Here is a 13,990-nt window from a genome sequence, read left to right as displayed (position 1 = left end):
GGCGACCTAGAACTGAAATGTATTCCCGCATTTTACTGGTGGGCGACCTAGAACTGAAATGTATTCCCGCATTCTACTGGTGGGCGACCTAGAACTGAAATGTATTCCCGCATTTTACTGGTGGGCGACCTAGAACTGAAATGTATTCCCGCATTCTACTGGTGGGCGACCTAGAACTGAAATGTATTCCCGCATTTTACTGGTGGGCGACCTAGAACTGAAATGTATTCCCGCATTTTACTGGTGGGCGACCTAGAACATAAAGTATTCCCGCATTTTACTGGTGGGCGACCTAGAACTGAAATGTATTCCCGCATTATACTGGTGGGCGACCTAGAACTTAAAAGTATTCCCGCATTCTACTGGTGGGCGACCTAGAACTGAAATGTATTCCCGCATTTTACTGGTGGGCGACCTAGAACATAAATGTATTCCCGCATTTTACTGGTGGGCGACCTAGAACATAAAGTATTCCCGCATTTTACTGGTGGGCGACCTAGAACAGAAAGTATTCCCGCATTTTACTGGTGGGCGACCTAGAACAGAAAGTAAAAGGACAGAAATGTATGCCTCTGTTATATGGGCGGGCTCCCAACTTCAATGCTAACTTAGGAGGAAATGCGTCTCCTATGGGTAAACTAAACTTAGGAGGAAATGCGTCTCCTATGGGTAAAAGTAAATTTAGGAGGAAATACGTCTCCTATGGGTAAACTAAACTTAGGAGGAAATGCGTCTCCTATGGGTAAACTAAACTTAGGAGGAAATGCGTCTCCTATGGGTAAAACTAAACTTAGGAGGAAATGCGTCTCCTGTGGGTAAAACTAAACTTAGGAGGAAATGCGTCTCCTGTGGGTAAAAGTAAATTTAGGAGGAAATGCGTCTCCTATGGGTAAACTAAACTTAGGAGGAAATGCGTCTCCTATGGGTAAACTAAACTTAGGAGGAAATGCGTCTCCTATGGGTAAAACTAAACTTAGGAGGAAATGCGTCTCCTGTGGGTAAAACTAAACTTAGGAGGAAATGCGTCTCCTGTGGGTAAAAGTAAATTTAGGAGGAAATGCGTCTCCTATGGGTAAAACTAAACTTAGGAGGAAATGCGTCTCCTGTGGGTAAAAGTAAATTTAGGAGGAAATGCGTCTCCTATGGGTAAACTAAACTTAGGAGGAAATGCGTCTCCTATGGGTAAACTAAACTTAGGAGGAAATGCGTCTCCTATGGGTAAAACTAAACTTAGGAGGAAATGCGTCTCCTGTGGGTAAAACTAAACTTAGGAGGAAATGCGTCTCCTGTGGGTAAAAGTAAATTTAGGAGGAAATGCGTCTCCTATGGGTAAACTAAACTTAGGAGGAAATGCGTCTCCTATGGGTAAACTAAACTTAGGAGGAAATGCGTCTCCTATGGGTAAAACTAAACTTAGGAGGAAATGCGTCTCCTGTGGGTAAAACTAAACTTAGGAGGAAATGCGTCTCCTGTGGGTAAAAAGTAAATTTAGGAGGAAATGCGTCTCCTATGGGTAAACTAAACTTAGGAGGAAATGTGTCTCCTATGGGTAAACTAAACTTAGGAGGAAATGCGTCTCCTATGGGTAAAACTAAACTTAGGAGGAAATGCGTCTCCTGTGGGTAAAACTAAACTTAGGAGGAAATGCGTCTCCTGTGGGTAAAAGTAAATTTAGGAGGAAATGCGTCTCCTATGGGTAAACTAAACTTAGGAGGAAATGCGTCTCCTATGGGTAAACTAAACTTAGGAGGAAATGCGTCTCCTATGGGTAAACTAAACTTAGGAGGAAATGCGTCTCCTATGGGTAAAACTAAACTTAGGAGGAAATGCATCTCCTATGGGTGAAACTAACTTAGGAAGTGCGTCTCCTATTGGCGGAACTAGACTTAGGAAGTGCGTCTCCTATTGGCAAAGGCGTGGAATGTATTCCCTTGTTATACAGGTGGGCGCCTAAAATATGCAATGGACAGACAAGAAAAGTATTCCTCTCGTTATTCAGGTGGGCGCCTGGCTTCAACAACAACTTTGAAAATAAAATCCTATTCGAGGGCGGATGAACCCAAAATATCCTATTCGAGGGCGGATGAACCCACAATATCCTATTCGAGGGCGGATGAACCCAAAATATCCTATTCGAGGGCGGATGAACCCAAAATATCCTATTCGAGGGCGGATGAACCCAAAATACCCTTAAGACTTGAAAATGTCTTACCTCGAATACTTGCTGGGGATAACACTGTTGGGGAATTATTTACTTACCTGTTGGGGGGTAAAATGTTATCAGCTGGGGATAACGCTGTCGAGGATAACACCGTTGGGGGATTCTGATTCTTTCAGAACTAGTGCTTCACTGAGCTCAAGTTTCATCCCTTTGCTGGGGAACAACTTCCTCCATAGAAACTTATTATGTTGGGGGCAACACTGGTTCTAAGACCACTTCCCTTGAGACTGGTGTTATCTTTATTCTTCCCCGCATGGGTACCTGACTTCCAGAAAATTTTCTAAGCGGAAGGAAAATTTTCTGCCCCAGTTTGATAATATCCCTTGCGGCATGCATTTCTGGCATCAATGCCATTTCCTTTACCTGTTTCAAATCAAACAAAATTTGTTAGTTTAAAACATGGTGGTTGGTTGTGATACCCCTACTGGGATGGCTTTTCCCTTTCTCCTTCCTTGCTCTGCGTTCCACAGCTTGTTGGGGATGATATTATGTGCTGGGGATAATCCCTTCCTGCTGGGGATATCCGTCTTCTTTTGTGACATAGCTCGGAAGCTGGCATTTCCCCGACCTTTTAGTCCTAGTATGAATTTCCCAAATCATGCTCATTGCTCTCCTTGATTTGCCCACGGGTTTTGGCCTTGAGGTTTATAACTTTGGTTTTGGCAAGGATATCCCTTTTGACACTCGTCAATCCTTTTGTCAATTCCCTTTTGCTGGGGATATTTTCTTGACACTGGCCTCGCATTTGTTCCTCGGTGACTATACCATTTGGATGCACTAGTCAGATCTCATTTTGTATAATTGGGAAGCTGATGACATATTTTGAAGTCAATTCACACTTGTTATGACCAGACAGACTCTATTGGGGAGTTTTTCTATGAAAGGAGAAAGATAAAAGAAACAAAATAAAAGACAAAGGAAACGATGACTCTTTTACAAAAGAAACTATAAATAAAAACCTATCAAACGAAAACAACGACTCTAATGGTCATGACATGCACATGTGGCCTATCCTCTGCCGTCAATCGTCTTTCAAGACCTTCAATTGGCAATTCTCCATCTGATTCCTAATCTTATTCGACTTGTAGTGCCCGAAGGGTTTTCACTATCAAGCCTCTCTCATTTTGGTTTTTCTCTCAGCTTTCATCGCCTTATGGTGTCCGTGAAGATTTTCACCGATAAGACTCTCTCATTTGTATCACTTTCCCGCTGGGGATTTGGAGTGTTGCCGGTATGACTCTCTCTGCTGGAGATTAGAGTCCTTTCTGTTGTGGAACAGAGTGTTATGTTCGCCGGTAAGACTCTCATTTGTCTGACTTGGCATCTTTTGCAGACTGATCAGAAGGTCTTTCTTTGGACCGTAATGTGGGTTTTTTGGATAGGCTTAGAAAGAAAGGGTATTAAAGGCTCAAAACAAAATAAATTGGAGGTTTAAAATTACAACATTCGGAACCAATTTTGCTTACCACAAGCGCAACCCTTGCCCCAGTTTCTTGCTTGGGGATTATTTATTAAATTTTTTTTATTCATTACACCATGCATACCATGCACATTATGCATACTATGCATTCTATGACCGAGCTGTGAAGCGCCTACGTATCCTTTTTGAGGAATTAGGTCAAACGTAGTTCCCAATTCCTCTTTTTCAATTGACTTTTTTTTTGTTACCATTTTTCTTTTCTTTTCTTTTCTTTTTTTTTTCGTTTTTTTTTTGCTATTCTCTTTTTTTTTATCTTCCATGTTCGCATCTTCTAGTCGTTGCTACTGATTCCAAACGAGGGGTATGAAAGAAAACAAACAAGGCTCAAAGGGCTAACGAAGGATAAAGTGTTTGGGTAGCAGAACAAAATGCCTTCGTCATTCCAGTCTTCAAAACATGCCAAGTGCAAACAACACAATTATACAATAGATTTATAGTCTCTTCCGATGGTGTTGGACTTGACAATTATATTAAACATTTGCTTTTCCCTTTGTTATTTCTAAAACATCGTTGGGCGACACTCTCATTATCATGATGACCCTCACGCCAATTTGGCGAATCTTGATTTTAACGGTTTTCTTTGTGTTTAACTTGCCCCAGTTCCACATGACTCGGGCTTCAAATAATTCCAAACCGTTCTTATTTCCTTTAAATGGTCTGATCGCCTTTCCAGGGTTTTACGATTAACTTTTAAGGTTTGGTCCAAACTGTGTGCGCATGTCATGTCACTAGAATCGGCACTGAACAAAAATGATAAAAGGCCTAAACAAAGAGATGACTGGAAATAAAGAAAGATCGGATTTTGTATTAGACTACCGGTGAAATGGTTTAAATAACAAAACAAACAAAACAATCCAGAACAAAATCCTAAAACAAACTGGACAAGACAATATCCGACTTATAACCCTAATAATCCGAACAACATAAATGTCAACAAAATAAGCCACCACAAGCTTCTCTCTTGTTAACCAAGGAACAGAGCGTCCTTCCACTTTATCAAGACTGGCATCTTAGCCACTGAGCTTTGCATCGATACTGCCAAGACCATTACCAGCTTCAATATCATCAACATCCGTCGGCAAGTTCTCGAGGGGGCTCGAGTGCACCATGTCACTGTTATTAATCACAACCCGCCCTTCTTGGATCATTTTCTCTACTTCCCTTCTCCAACTATGACAGCTCTCAATGTTGTGCCCTATGACATTGGAGTGGTAGGCGCATCGCGCTGCCGGATCAAAGCTCCTTGCAAGTGGATTTGGAGTACATGCGGGGAGTGGCTCAATCGAGCCAGCATGCCTTAGCCTTTCAAACAGACTGGCATAAGATACCCCGATAGGGGTGAGAGCCTTTCCTCGTTTCAGCAACCTCTTCATTCTTGCATGTTGACAGGACCGGAAACCTGATCCAGATGGCTTTTGGTAGGCTTGTATGGGTGGGTAAGCATTTCGTGGAGTCGTGTATCTGGGAAGTGAGGTATGGCTTTTGAGGTCCCGGGGAAAGAAGTGGTGTTGGGGAGCGGAGAAGCATTGAAGAGTGATGGAGCTACTCGGATAGCTGAGAAAGCTGCCATAAATGGGTTGGGATGGAGAGTATGGGGGATCTTCCATTATGGTGTTGGGTGCTCGGGAAATGACCGAGTTCAAGAGGTTTGGCGGTGGAGGGGTGGTGCTTTTCCCGTTATCCATGCCTGATACATGTCTGCCACATGCTGTCTCAGCATTTTCACTTCTTCTACCAACCCGTTATTCCGTTCGACCAATTGTTGTCGGTCATCGATACCGACCCACTCGGTTCTGCAGTTCTGAGCCATTGTTCATTGATTTTGCTTTGCAGGGAAGAGCTACCACAACCAACCACTTTTCTATATATGAACACAGCAAAGGGAAGCCATCAACGTTAGTGTTAGGGCATTTGACAGACAATCATATATCAGAGATACAATTGTGCCCCTCCGAAAATTTCCCACACTTTCCTTTATTTATTTATTCTTTTTATTATTATTATTATTATTTTATTTTGGTGGTGGTCGAATCTTATGGAGATTGCCTACGTATCATGACCCCGCATGAATCAGACCGAGCGTAGTTCGGACCCAATAAAAGATAAACAATGCTAAACATTTTTTTTTCAATTTTCATGTTAAAACAAACTGAGTTTCAAAGGTTTGAAGATGACCTACAAGCTGGAAAATCAAACAACCCACATATTCTAATTAAAAGATTTACAAACGGCCAATTTCTTTCCCCGTTTGACAAATACAACCAAACGGTTATTTTTGCAAATGTGGCCCCTTCCAAATTTCACATGAATTTGAGGCCGGGGAGGATTATTTTATGACACTTTACACATTTGTCCATTCTTTTACGAAAATAACCTTTCGACATCTGACAGATACTCTAAGGTTATTTCGGCAAGAACGGTTCAAGACGCGGCCGAAGTTGGCTCGGCTTATTTTGACTGAAAAATCCAAACGGTATTCACCTGACCGCTGACTTTTTTTTTTCTTTTCAAATTATACTAAAAACCTGATGTTGCAAACACGGCCCTTCAGCGCCTCAGGGACAAAGATTTATAGGGCTGTGTGGGTCAACTAGACCAAAATCCTAAACATGACCCAAAAAAGTGACAGTTTATGCAAAGTCAGTCTTCCGACGTCCCTCTCGGGAACATTCGGCTATTTTTGACAAAACAACATCACCCGACTTATTTATGACTCTTTTTATCATTTTTCGAATTAGAAAAGTCAATATTGCAAACATTTTTCGAATTAGAAAAGTCAATATTGCAAAAGTGACAGTTTATGCAAAGTCAGTCTTCCGATGGATGCTTGTTCACCGTTGACCACCTCATGCGTCTATACAATCCCTGACTCTTTCGGGAGGACTGATCAAACTCGCTCGTCGGGCTAGTAAAGCCCCGTTCTCAAGTCTCGATGAAGATTGGGATTGAGGTTGGCTAGGCTGTTTTGTCCTAGTGAGGACCTCAGACCTGATCCCAGCTAATCGCATGTCGTTCCCCGAGAAGTGGAATATAAAACGTAAGTAAATTTTCGTTTTTCAAAATTTTACTTTACTCTTTTTTTCCTTCCTTCTTATCGGTGTTTAGTGGTGGTGCAGCTGTCGCTCGGGTCCCGAATGCACTCCCTCGACTCAAGGAGTGGGTCGAGGGCATTATGTCACAAAAGCCATATTCTTAGCGTGCATGGCACGAACTCTCGAAAGACCGGTGGGAGGCCCATTCTCATGGTGAGATTCCTTTCCCGAGTGAGTACTACTTGGGTTTCTTTTATGTAGCCAAGTTCTTACTCGTTTCCTTTCCCTTTTCAAAACCGGATAACAATTGAATTTGTAAGTGGTTTTAAGGATACGTGGATTAACTTGACACAAAGTGATAAATTAAGTTGCAATTGAAATAAACAATGATAAAGTAAATTCAAACCACACGAATTGAACAGTTATACCTTGGGAGGTTGACCACCTTCGAACTGGATGAACTTCGATCGGTAACAAGGCACAGTTGAATTAGATTTTAAAGTGAACAATAATGTATTGCTTTGGAATGCGTGTTACAACGTGTTTTACAAGTAATCAGACTCCCTTTATATAGTAGGGGAGGCCTACTTTAGGTACAATAAAAATCTCTTGATTCGCTGATTTGCCGGTTCCTTATTGATACGTGCCGAGATTTCCGCCGTAATATCCGACTGATCACGTATATTTCGGTCTTCTGTTGGTTACACTGGCAATGTTTTCCCGAGCTCGTTTGAGTTAGGGTCGATTGCGGGATTACGGACTCAATGTTCTCGAGGACATACATTCTGATCTCGGGTTGACTTAGGGTCGATATCCAATCCCTCACGTTCCGAGCCTGATCTACCATGTCATATACGAGCCCGATTTCTACCGTATACACGTATTAATAGGTAGAGCATGGTTGTTACTTGTAATATATATCTTTCAATTTTTTGAATGGAATATAGAGTTCCATAATACTGATATCATATTATAGAAAGTTACTCGTCTCTAAGTTCTAATCGATATCGTCTTAACTTCAAATATGTCGACTAAACTTCAACCTTGTTATCTTCTTTCTCTTTTTTAACTTCAGCTATGTCGATTACACTTGGAATTAAGGTTTGAATAACTCTTTCCTTTAGTAGTCTAGCTTCAATCCTTGGACTGGTTTACCCAAGTACTACGTGATCAGAGTACAAAGAACAACTTTTTCCTAGATATGAATTGCCTTAAAGTTAGTACAAATTAAATTTTACCAATTCAGTCCGTAGACAAGCTCATCGGTTTCACTTCTGTTGTAGAAATAAGAAAAGAAAATCATTGGGAAATAAAACGTAAATGTTAGAAACGCGGTATTTGTTTTACCACCGTTTAGAAGTCTACATTTGAGTGCGTAGGTACTGTTAAAAACTTAAAATTTCTTGAAACCCACTTAGATCTGTCTGCCATTACTTCAATTGATAATTCTCCAGCAAACGTTATGTTCAAACTTCAAAGATAGAGAGTAACGTATTTTCTTGAATATGACCAACGCATTTTGTATGTGTTGAAAATAACAATCGCCAAAAAGACTGGGCATTGACTCATTTGGTTATGTGTAAATTTGTTTCACTTCTTTTTTGGTCATTTCTTTGAATTTTCAAAACAGACCATGTTTGATTGTGTATGCTTAAATTTTAAGGAAGCCATATTGAATATGCTTGTCTATATATACTCTTAATTAAGGGAGATAAATTCAATCTTAATTCGAGGCACTACTATATAATTTTGATCTTTGAAACCTGTCAGTTTTTCTAGATAGAGTTTAATTTATATACATTAATTATCAGTGTATTTTTTTTCATTGCCCGAATCGAAATATTTAAATCCATGTTGCGGAGTAGAGTAAAAGTTTTAACTCAGTCTTATCCCGACTTAATCTAACTTATTGTTAAATAAACAATTAGTACTTAGCTTGCATTTGTTTTACGGTAAGTTGTATTATATATTACATCTCACATAAGCAAATTAAACTGCTGGTTTAATCTTTTAAGTTTATTATTATATCTTCTAACACATTTCGTGCTACTGTACCCCTCATGGAATTTTAGTTACAAGAATTGCCAAAGTAACATTAGTTTGGCAAGACAGGAAAAGGGATCTTTACCCAAATAACTTGTCACGACCCAAATTTCCCTCTATTGGGTGTCGTGATGGCACCTAGTCTTACGGATTAGGAAAGCCTAACATTTACTGAAATAATAACAATATTGAACTAACGTCTGACAAATTTCGAAAATAGAAATCTCTTTACAAATTTACAATCCCAAAACTGATAGTATTCATAAGCTCTATTGAATTTTGCTAAAAAGCCTACAAAATACAACTGTTTTGAAATAGAGATAAAGCAGTGCAAATACAAAATTAGAAGGTGACTCCAAAGCCTGCGAGCAGCAGCAGGTTTACCTTGAGTCTCCCCAGCAAGATCCGTACAACTAACGAGCAATCGACCGATTTTGATATACCTGGATTTGTACAAAAATATGCAGAAGTGTAGTATGAGTACACCACAGCGGTACTCAGCAAGTATCAAGACTAACCTCCGTGGAGTAGTGACGAGAAATAGTTAAGACACCTACAAGACTAAATAACCTGAGCGATATATAGGTATAGAACTAACAGAATACGATACTCTACAAAACTACGCGTAATGATGACGATAATATGATACTTGCAATAAGAAATAGAAACAACAATTAGCAGCGGGACACAACAAGTAGTAACACAATCGAGTAAGCTGAATACAATCTAAATCCAGTGATCACAATTAAAAGAAAGACATGTAGCAACTAGATGAAAATAACCACTTTCACATCAGGCTTTATCCAATAATCTCCACGAGGTACCGAACATCAAAATATTCATAATTCATGGGTCCCAATTTGTGAACCCTAAACACTTGGCATCTTGTGCCTTCATTACAACTAATGACTGCACGGACGACGCACATGCCAATAGAACTAGACGAGGGCGTGTAGAAATGATCAATAACATCAGGATCCATTTTCTTGAACCGTTAAGGGTGATTAACTATGTGTATGTTTGTGCTAGTTATTCTATCACAGTTCAGGCTAACTAATAAGAATAGAAACAATGAATGACACATAAGAAATGATCACCACGAAATGAACACAGTGTAACTTACACAGGGTAGGCACGACACTACACAAATAACAACAATAACAATGCCCCAGGCCATCACAAGTCATCACAATCAATCGCCAACATAGCCCACCTTGTCTCGCCACGTAAGCAGTAATAAAGCAAATGCCTGCCTTGTCTCGCAACACGTGCATAATAATGTTCCCACCTTGTCTCGACACATGCGCAACCCACATATATATATCCCGCCTTTTCACGACACGTGTACAAATATCAATATCAATAGTAATAATAGCACGGTAGAAACCTTGTGCAACAGAATAACATCCGCACGACAGAAACCTCGTGCATCACAATAACAACCGCACGGCAGAAACCTCGTGCATCATAATAACAATCGCATGGCAGAAACCTCGTGCATCACAACAACAAGTACAACAACAACAATGACAATAGTACAAGAGTACGACAAAAAAATTAACTTAGAAATTCCAGAACTCAAAGAAACAGAAGAAACAACTCACAAGGAAAGACACAACAGAAAATAACAATACCACCTAGCAATAGCTCAACAAGAAAGAGATACTACGTCGCAATAACCCCTACATAAGTGCAATTCAACAACAAGGGAAATATCACGAGTCGATAATTCCAAATAAGGATAGGCAACTATGATAAAGGATAATTAATTTCATTTAGGATTTAGCATTCACGAAAGAGGCACAACAATAACAATTAAAGATAAGCAACGAAAAGGATAATCAGGGCCTCAATTAAGAATAAATAATTACAGAAGAGATGATAATGATTTCAAATAAATATAAGTAGTTGGGAAAAGATAGCAAAGCAATCAAAGAGGCAACAACTTCAGTTAAGGCACACAAGAATCAAATAGGCAATAAGAGTAGAACATGAAGCAATTAATTTCAAATAAAACACGTAGAGGTGAAATTAGTAAATGGAAAAAAATTTAACATAATAAAACAACTTCATATCTAATGAACATAAGAACATACGAGCCCTAAAAGGTCAATTTTCTACAAATAAGCCCGCCCACGTACTGGTCACCTCGCGTACACAGAGTCTACATGATACAATTAGCATAAAAGACTCAAATCCTAAGGGGTAATTCCTTCCCCTCCCTCCGCCACAAAGTTAGGCAAGATACTTACCTCAAAGAAGTTAGACCCATACTTAAAAATGAACTTCTCGAATGAAACAACCACATGACGGCTCAAATCTAGCTAAAATAACTTCAAAGCATATAAAACTCATAAAAAACTATTTCGGATAATAAAGCTTAAATCTTTATCAAAAACTAAAATCAATCCAAAAGTCGACCCCCGGGCTCGCACCTCGAAACCCGACGAATATTTACAAAATCTGAACACCTTTTCCGATACAAGTTCAACCATATAAAAATTATCAAATTTTGATACCAATTCGTCCTTCAAATCATCATTTTACATTTTGAAAGTTTTCTTCAAAATTTCCATTTTTCCTCAACTCAAAACACTAATTTAATGATAAAAATAAAGATAGAATCATGGAATATAATAAATTCTAGGTGAAGAACACTTACCCATTTGATTTGCTTGAAAAACCCACAAAGAATTGCTCAAAACAGAGCTCTAGAACTCCAAAAATATTAAAAATGGCTAACCCTCAGAATAAAGTACTTTTATATTCTGCCCAAGTATTTGTACATCGCGATCACGGAAGAAATAATATGATCGCGAAGAAGAAAATGGCTACTGCCCAAAATGTACTACACGATCGTGTACATAACAATGCGATCGCGAAGAGGGAAAAATGCCGAGGCCAAATACTACATTATGCGGCCACGTGAGATTGCATGTGATCGCGAAAGGGGAAGGGGAAATCACCAGCTGTTACAGCTGAGCAATGCGAACGCAGGCATTGAGGTACGAACGCGGAAAAGGCAGAAGCACATGCATGCGATCGCGTATAGGCCTATGCGAACACAAAGAAGAAAATGGTCAGCCCACCAAACACGCCTTCGCGATCGCGGCTTTACCTATGCGATCGCATAGAAGGGGACTCCAGATATCAGCACAACTATACCAAACAATGAGAAAATGGTCCGTAGTCCATCCGAAACACATCCGAGGCCCCCAGAACCTCAACTAAATATACCAACACATCCTAAAATACGATAAGAACTTAGTCGATGCCTCAATCGTGTCAAACAACGTCGAAACTTCGAATCGCACCATGAACCGAACTCATGAAATTTTCAAATCTTCCAACTTCTAAAACTCGCGCCGAAACCTATCAAATCAATCCGGAATGACGTCAAATTTTGCATGCAAGTCCCAAATGACAAAAAGGAGCTGTTCTAACTCTCGGAATCGCATTCCGACCCCGATATCACTAAAGTCAACTCTTGGTCAAACCTCTCAACCTTCCAAAACTTCAACTTTTCCAACCTTTGTCGAAATGTTTCAAATTACCCTACGGACCTCCAAATCCAAATCCAGACGCATGCCTAAGTCCAAAATTACTATACGAAGCTGTTGAAATCATCAAAACCTCATTCCGGAATCGTTCACACAAAAGTCAAATTCCGGTCAACTCTTACCGCTTAAGCTTCTAAAACAGAAATTCTTCTCTCAAATTGACTCTGAATCATCCGATAACTGAACTCGATCACGCACGCAAGTCATAACACATAATACGAAGTTGTTCAAGACTTTATGACGCCGAACGAGGCTTAAATTCTCAAAATGGCCGGCCGGATCGTTACATAACTGGTCTGATTCATTGTTTATTTATCTTGATCGACATAATTATATATATATATATTATAAATTAATATATATTATATATTCACCGTTATTTTGAATTTTAAGCCATTGAGTGAGCCATCTATTTAGATTAATTTTTCGCGGGTGAGGAAAAGGCGGTAATCTTGGTCTTCCGCAGCTTAGTTTCTAACCAATGGTATCTAAAGTTATTTTATATCTTGAAAAATTCAAATCCGGGAAACCTTCGAGGAAGACCTGAAGCTACAATTGACCACTAACGTAGACTCACTTAACAATGGCCACTTTTAATCAGAGGCTTTATCAAAGGAGAAAAAGTAACGTTTTTGTGGAATATAGTAAGCAAAAGAATGAGAGAAGAAAGATAAATTACTGTTGTTTCTAAGCATGCTTTAGAAAAAGTTGATATCCTGGGCTACTCTCCCTTTCTTATCTTTGTTATCTTAAATAGTCCTTGATATTCCTTAACTTTAGGCACAAGTTTAATAGACAATGCTCTAAAATAGCACTACTAATTAATTACTACGAGATGTGGACAAAGACCAATTTTCTCAGGATATATTATTCCCTTATGATTCATAAAGACAGACAAAACTTCTGTTTCTCTCTCGGTATTGCCAAAATTCTATTTGAATATTTTAGTTATATTAAATGATATTTTTGAGCCTTGAAATTTAGAAACTTGTCGAAAACGAGCTATTTTCTCAGCCCATCAAGATAGTCATCATTCACAATAAAAGAAAATACAACATGCATCGTAATACAATGTTCAGAGATGACACATAGTGGCATCGAAATTTAGGAATTAGTTCCAACAAAAATCTAAAAAACCTCGAGGTATATATACTAGTGAAAAAGTATTACTATATGCATATTTATCAATCAACAAATTAACCAACTATGCCTTAATCATACACTAATTGCACTTAATTATACTTATATTCATTATTTTGACTCATTTCATTTCAATACTAAATATAGATTTTAAGATACAAATTGGAAATCTCTAATGAGTTCGTTCTTCAGTGTCACAGTTAGCCTAACATGTCATTCGAGACTCAGTAAAACTAAGCTGGCAAACACAAACCCTAATATATGAACCAATTAGCTAGTGTCGCTTATAGAGATTTTTAGGTTAAATTGTTTCATATTCTTCGTAGATTTCTGAAGATTGTAAGTCATTTGAGAAACTTTTTACTTATGTGATTTTACGTTGAATCTATCTTTTTTGCATATTCAATCATCATAATATCACAACTATTACAGGTGATTGAGGTCTATATACATTAGGAGAAGTTAACTCATCTAAGATGGCCTCTCTTTTATCACATCCATCGCCTTGCACCTT

This window comes from Nicotiana sylvestris, chromosome 8 (genome assembly GCF_000393655.2).
Source record: "Nicotiana sylvestris chromosome 8, ASM39365v2, whole genome shotgun sequence".
NCBI lineage: Eukaryota > Viridiplantae > Streptophyta > Magnoliopsida > Solanales > Solanaceae > Nicotiana > Nicotiana sylvestris.
Note: the sequence above shows the minus strand (reverse complement) of the source record.